Raw genomic sequence first — 22,959 nt, forward strand, 5'->3', positions numbered from 1 at the left:
TTAAAGATCATCTAGTTCCAACCCCCCCGCCATGGGCAGGGACACCTCCCACTAGACCAGGCTGCTCAAAGCCCGATACAACCTGGCCTTGAACACTTCCAGGGATGGGGCATCCACAGCTTCCCTGGGCAACCTGTTCCAGTGCCTCACCACCCACACAGTAAAGAATTTCGCCCTAATATCCAATCTAAATCTACCCTCTCTCAGTTTAAAACCCTGACCCATCATCCTATCACTATAGTCCTTGATACAGAGCCCCTGCCCATCTTTCCTGTAGGCCCCGTTTAAGTACTGGAAGGCTGCTATAAGGTCTCCCCGGAGCCTTCTCTTCTCCAGGCTGAACAACTCCAGCTCGCTTAGCCTGTCTTCATAGGAGAGGTGCTCCAGACTCTGATCATCTTCATGGCCCTCCTCGGGACTTGTTCTTATATTGTGGGCTCCAGAGCTGGATGCAGTACTCCAGGTGGGGTCTCACCAGAGCAGAGTAGAGGGGGAGAATCACCTCTCTCGACCTGCTGGCCATGCTTCTTTTGATGCAGCCCAGGATGCAGTTGGCTCTCTGGTCTGTAAGCGCACACTGACGGCTCACATTGAGCTTCTCATCAACCAAAACCCTCAAATCCTTCTCCTCAGGGCTACTCTCAACCCACCTCCGCCCAGACTGTATTTGTGCTTAGGATTGCCTTTGCCACTAATTGTGTAACCATAACATACAGATCCTTTCCCTTTGCTCCTTTGGGGAACACATATAAAGGAATCTTAGCTCCCTGTCAGGGGATGTAAGGATACAATTTCCTATTGAACTGGGTACAGCCATAAAAGTAAAAATATCAAAGTATAAATACCACCATGAATCAAAATTAATGTCAAATTTAATAGCATTAATGCTTGGATCAGGTTCACTATGCAGTACCGTCAGCTATATTTACACGCATGCTATAAGTTTCAATGCAAGAGTGAGATTTCACAGCAAACAATGGGAAGAGTTTACTTTCTCATTTGTAAATTAGACCCTGGGTCTTCTAGTGGTTATGATCATCTTGTAGATCGCAGCACTTGAAGAGCAAAAGCATTCTGCAGGACTAGATAGTATTTTTAAAAAGTCTTTGTGATAATGCTACTGCCTGTCATTCTGTTTCTGTTATCCTTCTTCCAGAACAGGCATTCTGCGATGGTGTTCTCCCCCTCCCCAGGCACCAACCTGATCTTTATCTCCCGTAACCCTGCACAAGTCGTAACCAGCCATGGTAGTCACAATGGGTGCATGTAGTTGTGATGGCTGCACCAGGCTCAACGTGGTTTCAGGGAGACAGGTAAAAACACAATTGCCAAGGGCTAACTTGAGCGATAGATACTGTTACTGTGGTCAATATGCAAATATGACAATAGGTCAATCATCTTAGACGTGTAAACAGTTAACAGCCTAAGAGCCCTTTGAGCTTTCCTGCACGGCAGAGGGCTGCATGGCAGAATCTCCCCTTGAGCAGGGACACCCATTCGCTTCTTGAGATTCCAAGATTCCTTGCCGCAACAGATCCTCAGTAAGTGACTAATAGCATGCTAAAATTTGAAATCCTATAACGGACAGACTGTGCATAAATAATCCTTTAGACATAAACCATTGACCAAGCCTGGGATTAGGACTGGTTCCAGCCGCGCCTAGACTCCTCTCTGAGAGGAAGTTTCGAAAGCAAGGGGGTCCTTTCTGAACCTCGTGACTCAACAGGAGTGTCTCCTTGACAGTTGTATCTGACCCTGTCCTCTGTGCGGTAAATAACCAGGTGTGCCTTGCCACCTCAAATCTTGTTAAAACACTGTCACGTTTACCATCAAATTTTGATAAATCCCTGTTTTATTTCAATAAATGTATTGCTGCTTCTCTCTATGAGTGAAGTGCATCTCTCCATTCGCGACATTCAAAACAAAAGATGAAGTATTTTTTAGATACGCTAAATGTAGCATTATGTGGTTTAGGTGGACACTTTTAGGAAGAAACGACAAATACTTGCAACATTATCTTGTCTTCCACACACTGAAATTCAGCTGTGATCCCTGAGTTGAACCAAAATCCACCAACAGTCATTAAAATATGGTATGTGCATCTGAATACTGAAAAGGACTGCTCTCTAGTAAAGCACCATTTCTCTCAAGCAAAGAGTGATTAGGGCTTTCCTCAAGAAACTATCATTGCTTGTCTGACCAGCCTTCTTCACTGTCTAAGGCTTAGATAAGTGGCTGATGGGAATATTAAAGAGTGCAAAGATTTTCATTTTCATCCCTTTCATCTGGTGGCCATTCTAAATATGGAATTTACTGTAATAGCCCTGATTGTAGGGCTATATAGACAGACATCTATACTGCTTTGGGTCTCTTTATTGCTAGATGAACTGCCTATGAGTTGGGTAGAAAAGTATAGCTTAAACTGTTCCATTTCACCTCTCCAATAGATTACAGAGTGTGGATTTAGGCAATTGCTCATCTGCACCCAGAGACCTCTGCTCTGTGATTCTCCTTTGAATTGCTCTTCAATATGTATGTGGTGCCGCAAGGAGGGAGAAAGAAAGATTAAGTGGATGGTAGTGTCGGCAAAGATGTGAATGAGAGAGAGCTTTGGCACTTTTTTCGACTAAGATGTTTTTGCTTTATGGGTGCATTGCCAAGAGTGAGTGTTTGACTGAGGGGGATAGTTTCTAGAGCTATAAGTAGAAAAGGGAATTGTAATATAAGTACACTAAGAGAAAACTTTAGAAGGACAAATAGGTATCGAGAGGGTGAGGTTATTTCTTCATTATTTTTAGTAACCACTCTTATTTCAGACAGAAGATTTTATTATGATGCTGAATAGCCACTGAATATCCACTTACATACCTATTACTTTTAGTAACATTAGCCCAAAATGCCCCTTTTCATTTCTATCTCCTTTCAGATTTGTAAAGTTTCTGCAAGTCTCGTGCTTAGCAAAAGACCCAGAAAATTTTTGGAATTGGCATCAATCACCTAGATTTGTTTTCTAAATTCTTTAGCAACCTGCCATGTAATTTGGATGAGGGCATGCAACACAAAAATTGTTAATTCTTCTATTCATTTATTTTTAAAATGAATGAACTCTGAATATGAGATTGATGCTTAGTGAGTATTTCTGTGAGCTGTTATAGGCAGAAGAATCAGACATTTTGACTATAATCTAGATTTCGTTGAGTCATGCCAGAGTTACTGTAATTTCTTTTATAGTAAAAAGCTAACCTCTTGAAGCAAAATTCCAGGAGAGCATTAATTTCAAGAATTAGTTTACAAGAAAATGAAGGATTAATTTCAAATAAAATTATATACATCATTAATTGATTTTCTTTTATGCAACTAATAATAACACTAATAATAACAATAATATATAACACTAATAATAACACTAATAATAACACTAATAATAACAACTAATAATAACAACACTAATAATAACAAGTTATTCTACATATTAGAATAACACAGAATTCTAGCAATTCATCCAACTCACAAGAAGTGCGATTCCTTTGTTGAGTATATTTGCTTATCACCCTATACCAACAGGCAATTGCTATACTGGATGGCATGGCAAAAGAATGCATTTGCCCTTATTTATAGATCAAAACAGAATGCTTCTTTAGCATCTTCTAAAAAAATGTTCATCAAAAAATAATGCATACACAGATTAGAATGTATTAGTAGTTCACATCATCCATGCATTAATGTAATGCTTCCTCCCTCTATTGTTTGGATTATTCCTTGTGGCATTTTGCATTGTCAAGCAGTATGTTCCATGTCAGAAACAGTGCTGCTAATTTTAGTAATCTACATAGATATCTGCAGTGCCTGTACTGCAAATGACTCCCTGGAGAAGATGGTGTTATCACTGATGATGACAGACAGGGCAAAACTATACATTTCCCTGGTCTTACAATAGGCATAGTATAGAATTTGCATACTAATGATTTTCAGTATTTGCTTAGCTTTCATGCAGGGCTTGTGAATGAATGTAAGTTTTAAAATTATTTATTTGAAGTTTTCTTTCATTGTTTCTGCAGCATTATATGAACTTTTCCATATATCAACTTTTTCATCACCTCTATGAACTGTACATACATATATGCAAGTTATACTAGTGACCTATATGTATGAATCACTAAGTCAATGCACAAACATGATACAAAAAAAAAATGAGGTTACCTCCAAGTAAAAAAAATATTTGTAGTTTTTGTTTATTTTAATAAATTAGAAAAAAAATTCATAATTAAAAAAAATAATTTACTACTTAAATAAGAACTGAAAGAACTGCTAGGTTGACTCTGTAATTATTGGTTATTTGTGAGACTGTGTTAACTGATTGTAAACTTCTTATGTCAGGTAGGTGGAAAGAAAAATCCTTTATTTTGGCAATTTAAAAAGTAACTACAAGAAATTGATTTATTTCAATTTGAAATTCATTTCTAGTCACTTGCAAACTTCATCTCTGAAAATATATTTTGGGATTACAGTACTTAGACAGTCAATACATTTCAGGACATACTCACTTTTACAAGAAATTCATTTTGAATGACGCTGAAATTTAATAACAATAACTTTAAAAAAATTACTTAAATATCTAGATAAATAGCGATGTCTTAATATATTTTGATAAGCAAAGATTATAAATATGTCTAAAACATGTTATAAATGAATGAATATTAGGTCAAAGGTGTCAATAAACATAGTTTTGGAAGTACTGTCTAGCCCAATTTATGTCGGCACTCTTCTAAGAAGTTGTATAATTACCTAATTGAAATAGAGACTTGCTAAAGCAAAGGCTATCAGACATTAAGCACGTGCTACCATCTTGCACGGTTAACAGCTGGGTAAAGAACAGCAAACCAAGAACAGCAATAAGTGGTTGCTTTAACAATGGAAGGTTACCCTAGAAATCCCCTGGTGACTTGTGAGGGAACATGTATTTTTAACTATACTCATCTGGAAAAGGTATCAAACAATGAAGGAATATATGATGATATCAAAACTAGTCAGAGTAGTCAAAATTAAAGTTGCAGTAGTGTTTTGCGATACTAAGTAACTGAACCATAAAATGACAGAGGAAATTCAGTATAATCAGTGTAAAGCAAAAATTATGGAAAAAAGTCAGACAAGTGTATATATGTATATAGATAACAATGGATTCAAAACTAACACATTAGAAAAAGCTTTAGAGTCATTGTTGTGTTTACAAAACCAGCAGTTTTTAGCAGCAGTCAAAATTGTGGGGTTTTAGAGAAGAGGAAAAACCTATAAAAAAAAGTCATAAAACATTACTGTGGTACTTCATAATTTGGTAATTCAAATGTATTTTGAATGCTGAATATTTTTCAGGTCTCCTCAACTCCAAGGAAAAAGTACAAGTAAAAATGAAGTATGAAAAGATTTGTATATGAGGAGAGGTTAAATCAACAGGGATTCTTCACCTGGAAAAAGAAATGATTGGAGGAAAATATATGATTGCAATATAGAAAGGCATGAATAATGCAGAGAAGTTGAAAAAAAGGAAGTGCTGCTCACTATTTCACACAATACAATACCTGAGAATAAATTTCAAAAGAAATATTCAAGAAGAATTCTTGAACTGAACTGAAAGTAGGTTTTATTCCACTCAATGTGCAAATGAATTGTGAAACTTATTGGCAACATGCTGTGCCAATATAATTGCTGTTGCAGTTATTAAAGTAATATCAAATACAAGGTTGTAGAGACAAACTCCAGTTCAGAAGGTCCCAAGCTACAGGATATCAGAGGCTGTGAGGTTATACTGAGTGAAGTATTAATTCACTCTTGCATCCACAACTGGCCACTGTCTAACACTGGATTTTGGACTCTCTTATCTTGCCCATTATCGTTGCTTTTACGAGCATTTCACAGTCTGATCCTTTCTTGAAGTTAACTAAAGAGAGTGTTTGACTGCTGCGTTTTTGATATGGGCCTGTGTATGAGTAAAATTAATCAACCGAAAACTACGAAATTTGGATTGTTCTATCTGCAAGCATGTGCAAAGAACTTTTATCTTGTTACAGCAATTGTTAATTGGCTGACAATCCTCAATAGTCACCATGTTACAGTCTGTTGTAGAGAGTGATACATAGAGATGAGAATGAAAGACAAGGCCCACATAAATTATAAGTAAAAGTGTTTCCTTTGACCTAAAGTTACAATCTAAGTACAAAACCTTGGTATTCTTATTATTTGCAATTTAAATAGATGTTTACATTGCCATAGTAAATGTTATACTCTGGTATACATTTTAAGATCATCACTGAAGCTCAGACACCACAAAACTGAACACAGATGAGTTGAGAGAAATTTAAATTTGTAGAAGTGGCAGATTTTTTCTCCTCCCTGAAACTTGCAGAAAAGCAACAAACTACAGGTTCACAGTTTCCTGTGATTCCATTCAAAGTATTCCTACATGCCTGAAACGTCTTTCACTGTGTAATTGTGAAAGATAAACTAGTATTGACTTATGTGTTCTATAAGAAAAGAGAGAAAGAAAAGACCTAAAGGATTGCTACAGTGTTTATTCCATCAGTGCAGAATTGTTCCCTGATGTGTATTTCAAGCATTGGACTAGTCTGCCTTAAAGACTAAGCAATAACTTTATGAAATACTTATTACAGGGAACCTATTTCATGCTTAAAATGAATATAACTTAAAAGCATTACCCCAAAGTACAATACTATTTTCTCGATTTAAATCACATTTCTCTTGGAATTCCCTTCTTGCATGTTCATCAAGAACATGCAAATTGCTATTATAGAGGAAAACAGTGGCAAGAGCTTCAATTAAAATACCATTTCTACTACATTTTAAAACACAACTTTCCAGTAGAATCCTTGAGACTCCATCTTTATATACTTCTATATATACAGAGGTGTGTTCAGCAAACATATCTTTCACAGCAATCTTAAAAAAAAAGAAAAGAAAAGAAAAGGTATGGGGTTTTGGGGCAAAAGGGCGGGGGAAGGGGAGAAGAAAAAAAAAGGAAAAAGTACCTAAATGTATTTTTAGCTTCATTTACTGTTGAGACTTCTCAAAGAAAGTACTGTCTACATGCTTAATAAAATTTCTTATTGAGAAAGGCAAGAAAGAGTGCATTTTAATTTTCTCACTGTGGAAAAGTCAGCAGTAACTCAGCACTTACTCATTTCTATGTATTAATCGCTAGCTAGGCAATCAGCATCCACTTATTTTCACTCTGAACTAGCTGTTTACTGGATCACCAGAAGGCAGAAAAAATATATATATATATATCTCATTAGGGTCATGTAAAGAATCATGGGGTATTCCAGTGAGAAGACGGGATATTACAAGATTTGGAAAAAATGAATGGTACCTGATGGGAAGAACACAGAAATTGAAGTGGGTGTCCATTGCCATTGCCAGTTATTGCAGCGAGGAAGTGTATAACACACACACAGAGGAAACCACGTGCTGAGCATAAAATGCCCTGTTCTGTTTATTTTATTTTTTTCTTTTGAGAAATCAAGCCATGGAATAATGGTATATGTAACCCAGCTGTAGTTGATAATAAAGAGTGCTTCTGCAGGAAGAATGATATTCTGATGAATATACTTATAATGAGTAAAGTAAAACCAAAACATGCAGAAATTGTAAAAGAAGGTCATTAAACATTAAAAAAGTATTACTGTATCTTGGACACACAGAACATTCAGTCTGATGCTTTTTTGAAGAACTATTCACAGTATGCTGGTTATAAATCAAAGACCTAGCCCAACACATGCATACAAGTAAGTCATAACCATGCAAGAGCAGGGCACAAAAGACTCGTGTAACAAAACGACAAACAGCAAATTTCCAATATATGCAAGGTAAGATGTATACCCCGCATGAGTAAAGATAGGCACTTAGTTTAGCTCAAAAAACCCTCACAATTCATAAAGCTGTAACACGCAAGAAAACTGAGGTACGGAGAAACATACAGAAAGAATAGGAAATCATTCTAGGGTTTGTGTGTATAACAAATAATGAAATTAACTTCTTAAAACCTTGGGAACTGAACAAGAGAAAAAAATTTCAAGTGTTAGCAAGAGAAAAATCAGAAAAGACTTTGCAAAATAGAAATGATACAGCTACTTAGAGTTAAAATCCTACGCGGACAAGGAAACAACACCACTGTAAAGAGGAAGTTCTCTGCCTCCGTGGGCAGGGCATGATTGCTGCACGCTGGGGCTCCAGTACCCCATGCCACAGCAGCTGGATATGCCCTGAAGGAAGTTGTAGTTGGTGGAAAAACTAAGCAGGAGCAGGCTCCTGGTCGGAGCTGCGGCCCATGGGGTACCCATGCTGGAGTAGTCTGTTCCTGAAGGACTGTGGACTTGTAGAAGGGAGCCATGCTGGAGCAGTTCGTGAAAAACTGCAGCCCGTGGGAAGGACCCGTGTTAGAGAAGCTGACGTCCAATCTAATGTATACAGTTTCTAAAGCAAAAATCTTATATTCTCTACCAAGTTCAAAGTAAAAACACAAAAAAGATATTTTTCTGATGCATCTACAGCCTACTCAATTCACTTGAAGAGAGAGATCTCAACTCATATTCCACCAGCAGCGTCAGTTACTAAGTACTTCCAAAGGATGAGTTATGTGGAGCCAAAAGGAAAAGGAACTTAAACTTAGCTTCCCTTTCTCCCTTTTTTTATTTTTTTATTTATTTTTTTTATTTTTTATTTAAGTTGTAATGTGAATTTAAACATTTGCAGTGAAATTCAGACACCATGGGATTAAAAGCAAACTTCCCAAGGGCTTCAACAGAAATTAATCATTCCCCTTACTTTACATTGTGACTAGCAAATCTTCTTCAAGAACCACTAAAAAAGAATAAACAACCCTGCTCCTCCTGTGAAATATTAAAGGAACTTTTTTCAAATGTTCAATGATGTATGAGGGAATTGATGGTGTCTGGTCTTCTACAGAGACCACTTCATTGGAAAACAAAAAACCCCACAAAATTCTACAGTTACTGCTTATGTTGAGATACTAAAAATATCGTCCTTAAAAAGAAACCGATCAGACTATGCATCCCGACTATGAACCTCCATTCTGTCACATGAGTTTTGAAAGGAACATGTAGGTATGGTGGCAGAAACACAAATGAATTTTAATTCAGAAATGGCATTACAGAGAGCAGAACTGATGTTTTGAAAATGATTGCCCAATAGAAGATGCACACTAAATAAGCATAATAACACTTATTCTTAGTGAAATATGTCATGTGACTGGCATTGCACAAATTTGTTTTCCTGTTTTTCTTATTCAGTCATAATAATTTCATACACACTGCTGAAACTCTTGAAAAGGAGTTTAAGTCATCTAAATCAGATGTTATTTAACATATAGAGTTTTTCATACCGGGCTGATTCATGTTTTCTCTTTATAAAGAAAAATAAGACTTTATAAAGAAATAAGACATTCAAGTGTCTGTAAGCTAATTAAAAAAAAATATTGTCACCTTTAAAAATATTTGATATACCAATGTAGTAAGCTTAAAGACAGCATACTAAACCCAGAGTTTTCGAAGATTTATTACTTTGTCCCTTTTCCACTCCTCAGACATGGAGAGAGGAGTGCCTGTAAGGAGGGGGTTAAAACAGAAAGTCAACACGGAATCACGGAATCATGGAATCACGGAATCTTCAGAGTTGGAAGGGACCTCTAGAGATCATCTAGTCCAACTCCCCTGCTAAAGCAGGATTGCCTAAAGCACATCCCTCAGGGCTGCATCCAGGCGGGTCTTGAAAATCTCCAGAGAAGGGGACTCCACAACCTCCCTGGGCAGCCTGTTCCAGTGCTCTGTCACCCTCACTGTAAAGAAGTTTTTCCGTGTATTTGAACGGAACTTCCTATGTTCTAGCTTGTGCCCATTGCCCCTTGTCCTGTCGCTGGGAACCATTGAAAAGAGCCTGGCTCCGTCCTCCTTAAACCCACCCTTTAGATACTTGTAAACATTAATCAGGTCCCCCCTCAACCTTCTCTTCTCCAGGCTAAAGAGTCCCAGCTCTTTCAGCCTTTCCTCATAAGGGAGGTGCTCCAGTCCCATAATCATCTTGGTTGCCCTACGCTGGACTCACTCCAGTAGTTCCCTGTCCCTCTTGAACTGGGGAGCCCAAAACTGGACGCAGTACTCCAGATGTGGCCTCACCAGTGCAGAGTAGAGGGGGAGAATGACCTCCCTCGACCTACTGGCCACAGTCTTCCCTATGCAGCCCAGGATGCCATTGGCCTTCTTGGCGACAAGGGCACACTGCTGGCTCATGGATAATTTGCTGTCTACCAGGACCCCCAGGTCCTTCTCCTCAGAGCTGCTTCCCAGCATGTCCGCCCCTAACATATACTGGTGTTTGGCATTCTTCCTTCCCAGGTGCAGGACCCTACACTTGCATTTGTTGAACCTCATTAGGTTCTTCTCTGCCCAGCTCTCCAGCCTGTCCAGGTCACGCTGGATGGCAGCACAGCCCTCTGGAGTGTCGGCCACCCCTCCCAGCTTGGTATCATGAGCAAACTTGCTGAGGATACACTCTGTCCCATCATCTAGGTCATTAATGAATATATTGAACAAAATTGGTCCAAGTATTGACCCCTGAGGGACACCATTCGTTACAGGCCTCCAACTGGACTCTATGCCACTGATCACAACCCTCTGAGTTCTGTCACACAGCTATCTCTCGATCCACCTCACCGTCACCTCATCTAGCCCATACTTCCTCAGCTTCCTAATGAGGATGTTATGGGAGACAGTGTCAAAAGCCTTGCTAAAGTCAAGGTAGATGACATCTACAGCTCTCCCCTCATCCAGCCAACCAGTTATAACATCATAGAAAGCTATCAGATTGGTCAGGCATGATTTGCCCTTGGTAAATCCATGCTGACCACTTCCAATAACTTCCTGTTCCTCTATGTGTTTGGAGACGACATCCAGAATGAGTCGCTCCATTACCTTCCCAGGGACAGAGGTAAGACTAACCGGCCTGTAGTTCCCTGGGTCCTCCTTCTTGCCTTTTTTGAAGATAAACAGATCCACAATTATTTGCTCCAAACATCACAACCATAGAAGCTCACTGATGAGAAATTAACTCACACATTCTCAGCTGTAGAGAGACTTTTCAAGTACTTGTGGTGCTCAAAAGCCAGCCCTACTGTTCTGATTACAGAGTGCTTGCATGTGATTTCTGGGGCTGGCATCAGGTCTGTAAAGTTTAATCTTATCAAAGGATTTGTCTTAACAAATCTTGTGCATGTTCAAAATACCTCTTGTTTTCCATCTTCCTTTCTACTAAGAATATGAAAATTTCCTCCAATAGAAATATGTGACAGTAGTGAATCTCTGCTCCTATTTAATACTGCACTCCTTAGGAAAGTTAAATTTCAGTTTGGTTTAATACATTTTACTGCAGTTTTAATTCAGTTCATCCAGACTCTGACACGTAATCAGTGTCTCAGACAAGAAATGGATTTTTGAAAAAACCTTAGGAGGTATCTAAAAGAAGATTTCTGTGGTTCAGTTTGCATAGAGAAGCAATAGAATGAAGTTTTTGTTTGTTTTTTTTACAGTGGCACACAGTTAAAGATCAGTTAAATGATTCAGTAATTTACCAGTATGTTATAGGATAGTTATACTTACAATAATTCAGAATATTTTCACAATGTAAACTTCAAACCAATAAAAAGAAATGTTGTTAACTACACTGCAATAGAAAATAAATATATTATCTCAGAGGCAGTCACAGAATAAGTAGTCACTAAATGATGTATTTTAAAGACAACTGCATGGCAGCAAGTCATGCAAAAGATAGTACTGAATCGAGATACATGTACATTATTAAACATAATTCTGGCATTCACAGTAGCCCATTAGACTTAGATGCTTATTTCCTGGATCTAAGTTCCCTGCAAAGGGTCAGAAAGTGTAACTTTTGTGCATTATTTTTATTATCTGTCTTCAACACATCCATAGCCTGTCAGCTAGTGGTGTGCATTGCACTGTGCTATTTGCATTAAGAATATCTATAGTAGTTAATAATTAATGGGTTCAGGCACAGGCATTTTCTGCGGTTTTTTCCTCAGGCCCAGACTTTCCAATTTTCTGCCAAGTTTTGCGAAGTTCACAAAAAAAAAAAAAGATCAACGTGATCTCAGATGCCGAATACAGTAATCCTTATTTAGGCAGATATATAGAATAAAATGTTCAGTGATGGCCTCCAAAATCGACCTTTACTTATTGGAGGCATGATTTATGCACACCTGACAATGCAATATACAAACACTTGAACATGCAGAATTCTTCAGAGAATTCTTAAACTGACAAACAGTTTGCACAATATATTTTTGTCTATACAAATCCTGATGTTCAGATCAAAGGGAAGGGAGAAAAAAATTTTACACTGCCTTTATTGCCATGCCAAAACCCTGGTCTCCAAGGCCTTGTATAAAGCTGAACTAGTCAATTTGTAATTAAATCTTATAGGGTACAACAGTGATACTCGTTACAGAAAAGGCATTTTATGGTCAGCAATCTTATTTGCAACTAGCAGGATGATACAAAAGTCACAGTTCACAGAAGCTTTATGTCTGTTATTTTATGCTGGAATAATGCTGCACAAACCAATTAGCCAATATAATAGTGTCACTGTGTATTTAAAGAAAAAACTGGATCAGGCAAAATGTCTCTGCCTTTCTCATATTTATAATGTTCTGTGTATTACTGGAACAGTAGCTTTACATTTGAAGGGTCAGCCTTGTGGGGTGCTAAGCAATAAATTGCATAAAGCACTTAGCCTACATATAATTAATATAGGATGGCATAACTCCCATTCCATAAATAAGATTTTTCCTATAGTTGCAAACAATAGCCACAGTTCCAGAAAATCCAAACCCAAATAAAAACTACTAAAATTAAAGAAAAAAAAACATCATTGCAGCAGAACAGCTTTGGTTAATGCATCCATTAAGGTGAATGGGATGAGAGACTGCTATGCTTTTGATAGACTGCTGAATCAATTCAGCAATGCACTGACCATAGCATAGAGGTTTTTCACATCCATGAGTGCTGGTAAGGATGGCATTTTTCTCTTGTTGCTTTGTTTGAAACAAAAGTGATTCAGGAATATCACAGAAAAAGGAGGATAAATGGCAGAGGAAAAGACTGAAAGACTAATGAAAAATTTGAAGGGCGATAAATTTACTACCTGAAATTAAGAATGAAATTCTGATTTCCAGAAACACTCTTTCATCAGATTCTTGTAGATTTCCAGGGAACTAAGATCTATATAAAGTTTTACAGAGGGGTGATGAATGTTTGTAAAGCAGTATTTAAATTAGTGAGTAAGGATGCCACTGAATTCTCAGAAAGCCATAGATTCTTGCAAGTTCTACTAAAATGAAATCATAATATTCAGTTATATTTTTACAATGGCAAGTGGATTTCACCAGATTATAAAACTAAAGAACCCAAACCTGTAGGGAACATTTATATGGCATATCTTTGTCCTGTGGCTACATGACTTTTCTAGGAAGCTGCAAAGATCTCCATATTGTTGCATCCCTGAAAGTAACCTCAGTATGTGGAAGAATGAATGGAAGAAAATGTTTCATCATAGACCCTGTTTACTAGTTCCCCTCTTTCTAGGCAGTGTGGAGGACAGTATCAGAATCTTCAGAGTTGGAAGGGACCTCTAGAGATCATCTAGTCCAATTAGTCTAGTCTATTAACTATTCTATTAGTATCAGTCTAAACCTGTAAATTAGTATCAGTCTAAACCTGTGAAGAAATCCCATTTGGATATTCAGATTGCCTCTTATCATGGCAAGGGATTTACTTCAGGCTTCTACCATAATATCAACATATTTACGCAACAATTTCTAATTATAGTCTGCTATGATAGAGCAGTGACACTTTTTTTCCCTTTTAAATATTCAATACCATTTTAATTGGCTGACCATTTCAGCTTCACATTTAAGCGAAACAATAATTTTTATACGTTTACAAAAGATATCCAGGTATATTAGAGGATATTAAAGAAGCTTTACAGCAGGATATACATGGGCTTGTCACCAGACACCAAAAAAACAAGAGCACTTCAGAAATGAAAAAGTAAAGCTATTTTTGAACATGGTATTGCGGAGGAACAATTCTGCTTCATTCAGCAGGAGGTTTATACCTTCATCTCTTTCTTTCCTTTAAAGAAAAATGAAAATATCAGGCTTAAGGAAATAAACAAAATGGAAATATTGCTGCGGAATTACCAGACAACCCACCTTTTTTCTGATAGCTTATGGACCACAGGAAAAAAATGGAATCAACACTGAAGCATGAATTTCTACAACTAGGAATAACACTGTAATTTCCTAGACTACTGTTGGTGTTCTGAAGAGCTAAGAAAATCATGCACGTTTTTTTTCCTTAAGTACTAATATAGTTACAACAGATTAACTTTCCTTGTCTTGTGGAAACCTTGACTGGTTTTCTTTTGCTTTCCATGCATTATCTAGAACTGAACACAGCTGGGATAGGAAAATTTAACTAAGAAAATAAAAAAAATATTGAATGAATGACACAAGCATTGAAAGAACAACTATGCTATTTAAGTGACACTTCCCAGATTAAAAATGTACATAAAAATGTTGACCAAAAGTATTTTCATCTAAAGAGGAAAATTACCATATAAAGTACCAGGTGCAGATTTTTTAGTATTCAGTAAGTTTAACATCTTCAGCATTACATGCTCAAAAGTCAACTCACACAAAATATTTTACATTTCTAAAGGAGGAAAAATGTTGGGTTTTTATGTGATGCTATTTCCTGTTCAGTATTTGAAACTCATGGTTGTCTGGCAATAGCATTTAATTAGACATAAGTTTTAGTTTTGCGTTCTTGAAAAAGAAGAATTATCAATTTTAAGAGTTTAAGAAAACTTTTAAGAAGAATTATGTTTCTATAAATGTTTTTAAATGTATATACTGTATTTGTCACCACTGCTTATTAGATATACAGAGAAGGTTGAAGTTCACTCTTTAATTTACAGATTAGAAGGTGTGGAAGATTTTTCATTTAAATACTGTGAATTCTACATGATTGATATAATAAACTGTCTTTCATAAAGCCTTAGTAAGTACTAATATCATAAAAATATCATTCAGCAGTAGAAGCAGTGGGAAAAGAGAGACAGGAATAATCCTTAGTCCATGCAGTATAAAGTTTTCCATTTGGTCTACAATGAACTATTCTTGTAAAGTGGAAAGAAACTAATCACATTTGGTTTATGCTTCATCGCAGTATAGAACATTCACTTCTCAACTGAAAAGAATGAATTGATTTCTAGACATATTTTGCAGCTATAAAGATCATGAATAAAAACTTGTAATATACTGGAAATATTGCTTTTATGTAATAGTTTACATGTCCTTTATTGCATTATTTTAATATCATAACTTGGGAAATAACAGCAAAATGTACCAAAACATCTTTCTAATACCCACACTAGGAAAAAGAAATTAAGTTGGAACAAAAACATAGTTTGACTTAATGTGCCTTTTATCCATTGCAAACATGCTAATGGACTTTTAGAAAAATTGCGTTATTTTAAAATTGCAAGATGATTTACTTTCGGGATCAGACATTCAGTAAGACTTGAGGACAGTCTTAGGCTTGACTAAACCTCCACAAAAATAAGCCTGAGATTTGTCTGTGTCCAACAGCACTTTCCCCTGACCCCCCAAAAAAGGGATCTAGTGACAAAACAGGAAACTTAAACTATCTTTAATATATAGTAATTACAATAAAAAACTTTAGTGACAGAAATTAAGACTTACTATGAATCTTGACACAAGAATCAACAGCCATTCATTTGATCTTATAGAAGCTACACATAAACTCTCCCCAGAACGAGTTATCTATGTTATATTAATCAGCTTTTCCAGAAAAAAAAAAATCAGATCTAAAATCTCTAATTAGGTGGAGATTCCAGCTGCCAAGATCTTGATAGAAACAACCTGTATGAATCAAGCATGTTCCATCCAGTAGCATGGTTATGATGACCCCTGAATGCGACCTGCTCCCAGTGGAACGCAATTTAATGCTCTACTGCACATAGAACAGTATATATGAATACAAAGAAAAAAAAACCCAGATAAATTACTGACAGGTACATCTGAATAGGACTGCTTCTTAGCCACTTATCTGTAGCCAGGCAAGCTTGTTTCACCTCGCTTTAAAAGATAAAGATACATGGCAGGCTGCCTCTGCAAGTTCTCATTAGGCAAACAGCCTCCATTGTCCATTAGTGGTAAAGTCTCCCTATTATTTAAGGAAACGTGACAGCAGTGGAGGTGAAGTGAAAACTATCTGATGGCAGGAAATTCATCAGTGCATTACAAAGCTTTTTGCCTTCTACAACTTTCACCAGCCTCTTTCTCTTTCTACTTTTTTATCTGACAGCTCAAATGCCCCAGGGTTGTAGCCATGGCAAAGGTCAAGAACATAACAGCAGGGCTATAAAATGAGGCTGTTTCAGGGAGAGAGGCTGCCAAACACAAAGAAGTTTACTGAGCTTTAGACAATGAGATGAGAGTCCACATCTCAGCAAATTTATCTTGGTAGCTGCCTCTGCTTTTGAAAAAAACATTAAGAACCTTAAAAAAGATTTAGAACTTTTACATACTCTCTGAAGCCTAATAAAACTAAGAAATATTATAATATCTGCTATAATATAAATATTAGAAATATTTCATTTATGTTGGGAACCATTGTAAATATGAATAACTAATAGGTAGCCTGTTTTTTAAAACAACCACATAAATTGCAAGCTATTAATTTAAAATATTAATAAAACAATATATGGCTTATATCAGGCTCACTTAGTGCACATACAAATGGCTGTTCTACTAAAGACTAAGTCGCTTCACTATGATGCTCAATTAAAAATGAACAGAAAATGCACTGTCTTCTTGTTTCTTTTAATAAAGACAAGGTTTGCAATACCCAAAAGGCAAGATGAAAGGTGAGATTTTGGCTTATATTAATTTAATCCTGGAAATTTGTGGCTTTGATTTTTCACAATCAGTGGTAGTAACAGGGTGAAGTTGAATTACCTTTCACAATGTCCAGTAGTACACTTATCAAGTCAAAGAACAGGTTGGTTGTCTGATTAGAAAATCCACAATGCAAATTCCTGATAAAACAAAGCAGACAAAGACAGGATCTTAGCTTCCGATTCTGTCAAAATGTTAATCTTTACATGAATACATATTCAGTATGTGCGAGGAATAAAATAATTTAAAAAGGGTGAGATGGCTTCTGCACACACATCCATTCAGATATGATTTTAACAATGGACAAAACACTGTCTATTGTCAATAACTGGTTGTCATTATGATGCACACATCATATAAAAACATTCTAAAGCAAGCCACCCATAAAACATTGTTAGGCTCAAACACCAATGGTTTTAGATAGCTATATAGCTGTATCAACATTTTGCATTCTCCAGATTGTATATTAACATATATGATTCAAGTGAGAATAGTTGTAGTGGATTGACCTTGGCTCAATAAAGAGCTTTTATTTTTAAACTGTTTGTGTATGACTAATTTTTCCATCTAGTTACCACCCATACAGATACCACTGCAATATGTTACTGGATGAGATAAATAACATCATGTTCAGAGACCTGGGATCATTTTTTCTGGTTTTCATCTTTAGATTTCATGTATTCAAGACTGAGTTAGATGCTTAAGGTGGGAAGCTTGCATGAAAAATCGTGTATCTTCTGTTTTGAACATACATCTATATTGTTCTGTATTGTTATAACTGGTAGATAAGGACAGTGTCTACGGAGGCATATGCCATCATTCCATCTTTATCTATTCCACATTAAGAACATAATAATAATAGAAAATGATGCATAATTACTTCTTTTTAAATTTGAAAATTTCAGGCAAAATAGCTAATTTTTCAGAGAGAAACTGAATTAATTTATCTCAAAATGAATTAACATGCATTGATTTCTACTGTATTATCTGCCAAACTGTTTATAATTCATTACCTTAATTTTTGTATGAATATAGTTCTATAGAATCTAAATGGAACTTTTGGAAAAGCTAAAAAGAGTAAGAAATAATTTAACCACAGCGACCATTACTATTAGAAATTGCTGAAATAATGCTTATCAACTAATAAGGGCCTTAGACTTTACAATTAATGATAGCACTATGCAGATCGATTAGGCCTATCTAGTTGTAACATGCATTTTTGCAAACGCACATTGCTTTCAATGCCTTTACCTCATCTGCCTTAAGACCTACCTCTCTTAAGAGAACTTTTTTCTTTTTATTTTTTTCTTCTTTTTTTCTCATGTGGAACTGATCTTTTTTAAGAAATATACTTGAATAAAACAATTTTGTAATGTGTGTTTAGAGGTTCTTAGAAACGTGCTTCAGACATTTCAATATTCTAAAACTAAAACATTCATCATGAAGCTTATTTACCCTTGAGTTTCATGAATGTATTTTGACAGTGCACATTTTATGTTCAGAGTAGATTAAAATGTGTTTAAAGAAAGGTAGATTATAAATTTATATATTTTTTTTGTGTTTGTATGTGTACATATATATACAGATATTTATATATCCGTTAAACAGATTATACTTCTACAAATTTGTCACAGAAAATACCTTCTCCCATTACATAGACAAGATCTATTGTACTATGCTAAAAAGTATTTTGGGAACATTCCACACTAATGAAAGTAGGATTTTTTCCTCCAGAAGTTATTTATTGTATGTATATCCGTGTCTATGCCTAGTTCTACCTCTATTTTTCTATCCATCTATATATTTATATATATAAATACATAGATATGTCATAATTAAATTCAACAGGATTTGGAAGAAGAGAGGGAGTACTATTCCTCTCTTTTTCCTGTCATCATTATCATGTCTCTGTGTGGCACACTGCTTCCTTATCTGTAGTATTTGCACACTTACCCCAGTTGCTGCAAGTACTATTACATGCTTTGAAGACGTCTCATATTAATCTCTTTGGGCCCCACTAGTTGCTAATATAGATTAAACTAATATGCCCCAATCACTCTTTCATGTGTCCAATGGAGAATAAATAGTATGCAATATCACTGCCAGAGAACTTTATTTAGAAGGATTTGAAGCCCTTAAATCTTGGGTCACCAGAAGCTAAGAGAACAGCAGATGAAGGTTGCATAACCAAGACACTTTTTTCAAAGATAGTCAGAAAAAGCGGAACAATACCAAGCAAAGAACTGAGAAGCAAGCAAGTTTGTATTTGGAAAGAGAACGTGACGAAAGAGGAGAGCTGCCATGGGACCTGGTACCACCATCATGCCCAATGGAGGAGCAGAGGAAAAAGAAGGAAATGATCTATACAAAGAAAGCAATGAGATCGATGTACAGAACAGTCTTCATAAGAAAAAGGAAATACAGTAAAGAGGACTAGCAGAATAAGTAAGGACATTTACAGGATCGAAAAGTGTTTTTAAAAAAGTAAGTCTTGAAAAGTGATATCAGAAGTGGTGCAGGGTGAAGAAAAAAGTGTTAGTATAATCATCTAAGGTTGCTGTGAGAACTATATGTAGAGTAACCAGATCTAACCAGAGATAAATATAAAAGACATAATGTATTAAATAGATTCATAACTCTAAAATAATTAGAAAAAATTGCATTAATCAAAATCAAGGAAGAAGTTCTGTTTTGTGTCAAAGAAGATTTCACACACAGAATTTCTTAAAACAGCAAGTTGTTAAACTGTAAAAATACTAAAAAAACAGAAGGCATAAAATAATACAAAATATAATCTAGTTGTACTGGCCATATGAACCCAGATATAGAATTAGTTAAAGCATTTTAAGTGTGCTTACAAATATTGTAATGGTAGCTTTTTTTTTTTTTCCATTTCAATATAACTTTACACTTTTCGCTTTTGTTATTATTATTTAGCTTATTTGGGGTTCAATGTAGATCAATTAATGTCTTTGAACAGGTGATGCACAGCTTTATCTAATACTCCATGACAAACGTTTTCCTAGGTTGAACCACATAGAAAAGAGATATGCAACTGTGATCATTGGCTGAAAAATCAACTTCTCAGTTAACTGGTTCAAGAATCAATGCACAATTGATTTATAGCAACAAGACTCTCAGCTTCACTGTAGACCTTGATAGGGAAAGACGAAATAAACACTTAGAAACATGAACTGGAACTTTTCCAATTAAATTCAGTGTGCTTAAGACATACACAGTTTAGAGCGAAGAAAACCCTTATCAGAATGAATTCTCAGCAGCACTGTCATTGCTGCCTCGGTCTTTCAGCAAGCCAAGTTCTCACTGGTCAAGTGTCTATGAAAGGAGGGTCCTCAGCTTCTCTCATACTCAACCTTACCCCTAAATAAAAGTAAAAAATTTAGTTATTGCCAAATGTCATGATAAAAAAAAATAACATGCCCAGCTAGCCTTTTGAAAATAGAATTACATTTTGACAATAGGGGTGTAAGTCATCCTTTCTCATTAGCGCTGCCTTGCTGTGAGACAGTTCTTCTTGTGATCAGTGATTATACCTGGCTCATTCAGCTTCAGCTACTCAGCTCAGCAGAGGTATTCAGCCTGCTTCAGTGCATACCATAGACTAACACTGAAAAATTAGGCATAGCGCTTTAAAAAAGATGTCTTCAGAAGCCTGGAAGTGCAACACATAAGCACATTTTAGAATTTCTATGTGTATCACTGGTACAGTAAAAATACTCAGGCTGTGTATTGTAGGCATTTAGAGAACCATGTTACAATAATTACATAAATTATATCCAATATAGTCTTATGGTCCTATATGTATCTGACGGGATGACCCTGGATAGCTGCCAGATGACCACCCAGCTGCTCTCTCACTCCCCTTCCTCAACAAGACAGGGAGAGAAAATAAGGTGGAAAAGCTCGTAGGTCAAGGTAAAGATGGGAAGCTCACTCATCCATTACCATCATAGGCCAAACAGACTCAACATGGGGAAAATTAATTTCATGCATTGCCAACTAAAAGTAGAGTATGATGTTGAGAAACAAAAGCAAAATCTAAAATACCTTCCCTCCTCACTCCCCTTTTTCCCAGGCTCAGCTTCACTCAGTCATTCCCAACCCCCAAACAGTGCAGGGGGAAGGGCAATGGGGAATCAGTCCACAACAGCTCCTCTCTGCTGCTCCTTCCTTCTCACACTTCCCCATGCTCTGGCATGGGGCCCTCCATCGGCTGCAGTGTCGATCTCATTCACATCACCACATATAGATCTTACACAGAGGAAAACTATCCATTGAAGAGGAAATTAAGATCAGATTTAAGAAATTTGCATTATTGTGCTGCATAAGGTAAGCAATTTTCCCTTTCTGTCTGAAGAACTTTAATCTATTAAAAAGGCTGGACTCTTTGCTTGTCTCCTTGCTGCGTAACTTGCATAACTAACTTTTGTCTGCTTTTATAATTTTTCTTTCACTTTGTATACCTAATTTCCTGTGTTCCTTTATGGCTGATTTTCTGTAAATTATGATTTCACATATTTGAGGAACTGAAATAGCAGCATCATAATATAAGTGAGTAATACTAAGCATTAAATGACCTCAGACGTTAGTAACAGGTATGATGTCTCTCATCTAAGGCTGCCAGAAGTATCTGGTTTTCAATTACGTTTTCAATTACTTCCAAATTAGGAAAACAATTTCAAACAAAAATGCTGAAGTCACTGTGAAGAAACTTCTATTTTCAAAAGCATTTCTTCTGCTTTAAAGTCAAAATTTCACTGAATTTGCATGGAATTTTCCCTCCATATTACCCACAGCTCCATATTCAACCCTGGTTTTCATATTGCCGACCTGGTTTCTATCAGCTACCTCCAGCATAAATCATTACCTCCAGCATAAATGCAAGAAGAACTGGTCTCTACACATCTTGAAGACAACACTTTCTGATATCTTACTTTAGTGCTATGGTTACTTATCCTTCATTTTCAATATATTCACCCAAAGAAAAACTAAAATAAAAAATATAACAAATAAAACCCCTGCAAAATTCACTATCAGTTCCAGTGAAGGGAAAACATACCTAAAACTGTAAAACTGAGAATGTACATCTTAATTTTCTACTCGAGCACTATGCAGTAGAAAAGCTTTTCCAATTTGTATAGCAGTGTCATTGCAAGGAAAGTGATTTTTTAATAAAGAAAAAGCATAGTCAGTAATATTTACAATTTTATGCTTTTGTGATTAATACTGAAAGAATGACTAATTGTAATAAATACAATAGAAAATGATTAATGCTAACTTAAAATTCAGTTGGGGAATATTATTTTGATCAAAGTTAAGACTTGAAGAATAAATTATCATTAAAGTGACAAAAACAATAAAATATAGTGAGGTAACTCTTCAGACTATAAAAAGTGATTTTAAGATGTCTGATAAGATGAAATTAAAAATATCATAAGCCTCAGAATTATCTAAAGAACTAATTTTTGTGCTGAAACTTTGACTTTATTTGAAGAAGCTTTAGTACAATTTATGGAGTAAATTAAACATGACAGAGTCATAAAATACACAGGTTCCAGCAATTTGTTAGAGGAACTGCAATATCTGATAATTGTCAAATGTTTAACTATATTTGTGGCAATAGCATCAATCATAAAGGTTCATTCTGTTATTTTTGCAAATGGATAGTAAAATGGATCACAGTTATTTTCCATTTTCTGTTAACTATTAAAAATTAATTTCAGATTAGGGTTGTATGAAACATGTATAACAATACATAAACAAGGATGAAATCTAACTTTCATGAATTAAGTATTGCAGGAAGTCACATAACTCTCTGCTTAACAGAACTTCATTTCATACCTAGTAAGAAG

General features: G+C 36.0%; 1 protein-coding gene across 5 annotated transcripts in view; it reads right to left on the minus strand.

Annotated features, from left to right (window-relative positions):
* Positions 1-22,959, minus strand: part of MGAT4C (MGAT4 family member C) — a 422,340-nt gene that overhangs the window by 201,044 nt on the left and 198,337 nt on the right. For all 5 annotated transcript variants that reach the window (XM_074574561.1, XM_074574553.1, XM_074574545.1 and 2 more), the window contains exon 3: positions 17,147-17,226. The gene's annotated coding sequence lies outside the window, so the exon portion shown is untranslated. The remainder of the gene's footprint in view (positions 1-17,146; positions 17,227-22,959) is intronic.

This window comes from Larus michahellis, chromosome 1 (assembly GCF_964199755.1).
Source record: "Larus michahellis chromosome 1, bLarMic1.1, whole genome shotgun sequence".
Taxonomy (NCBI): domain Eukaryota; kingdom Metazoa; phylum Chordata; class Aves; order Charadriiformes; family Laridae; genus Larus; species Larus michahellis.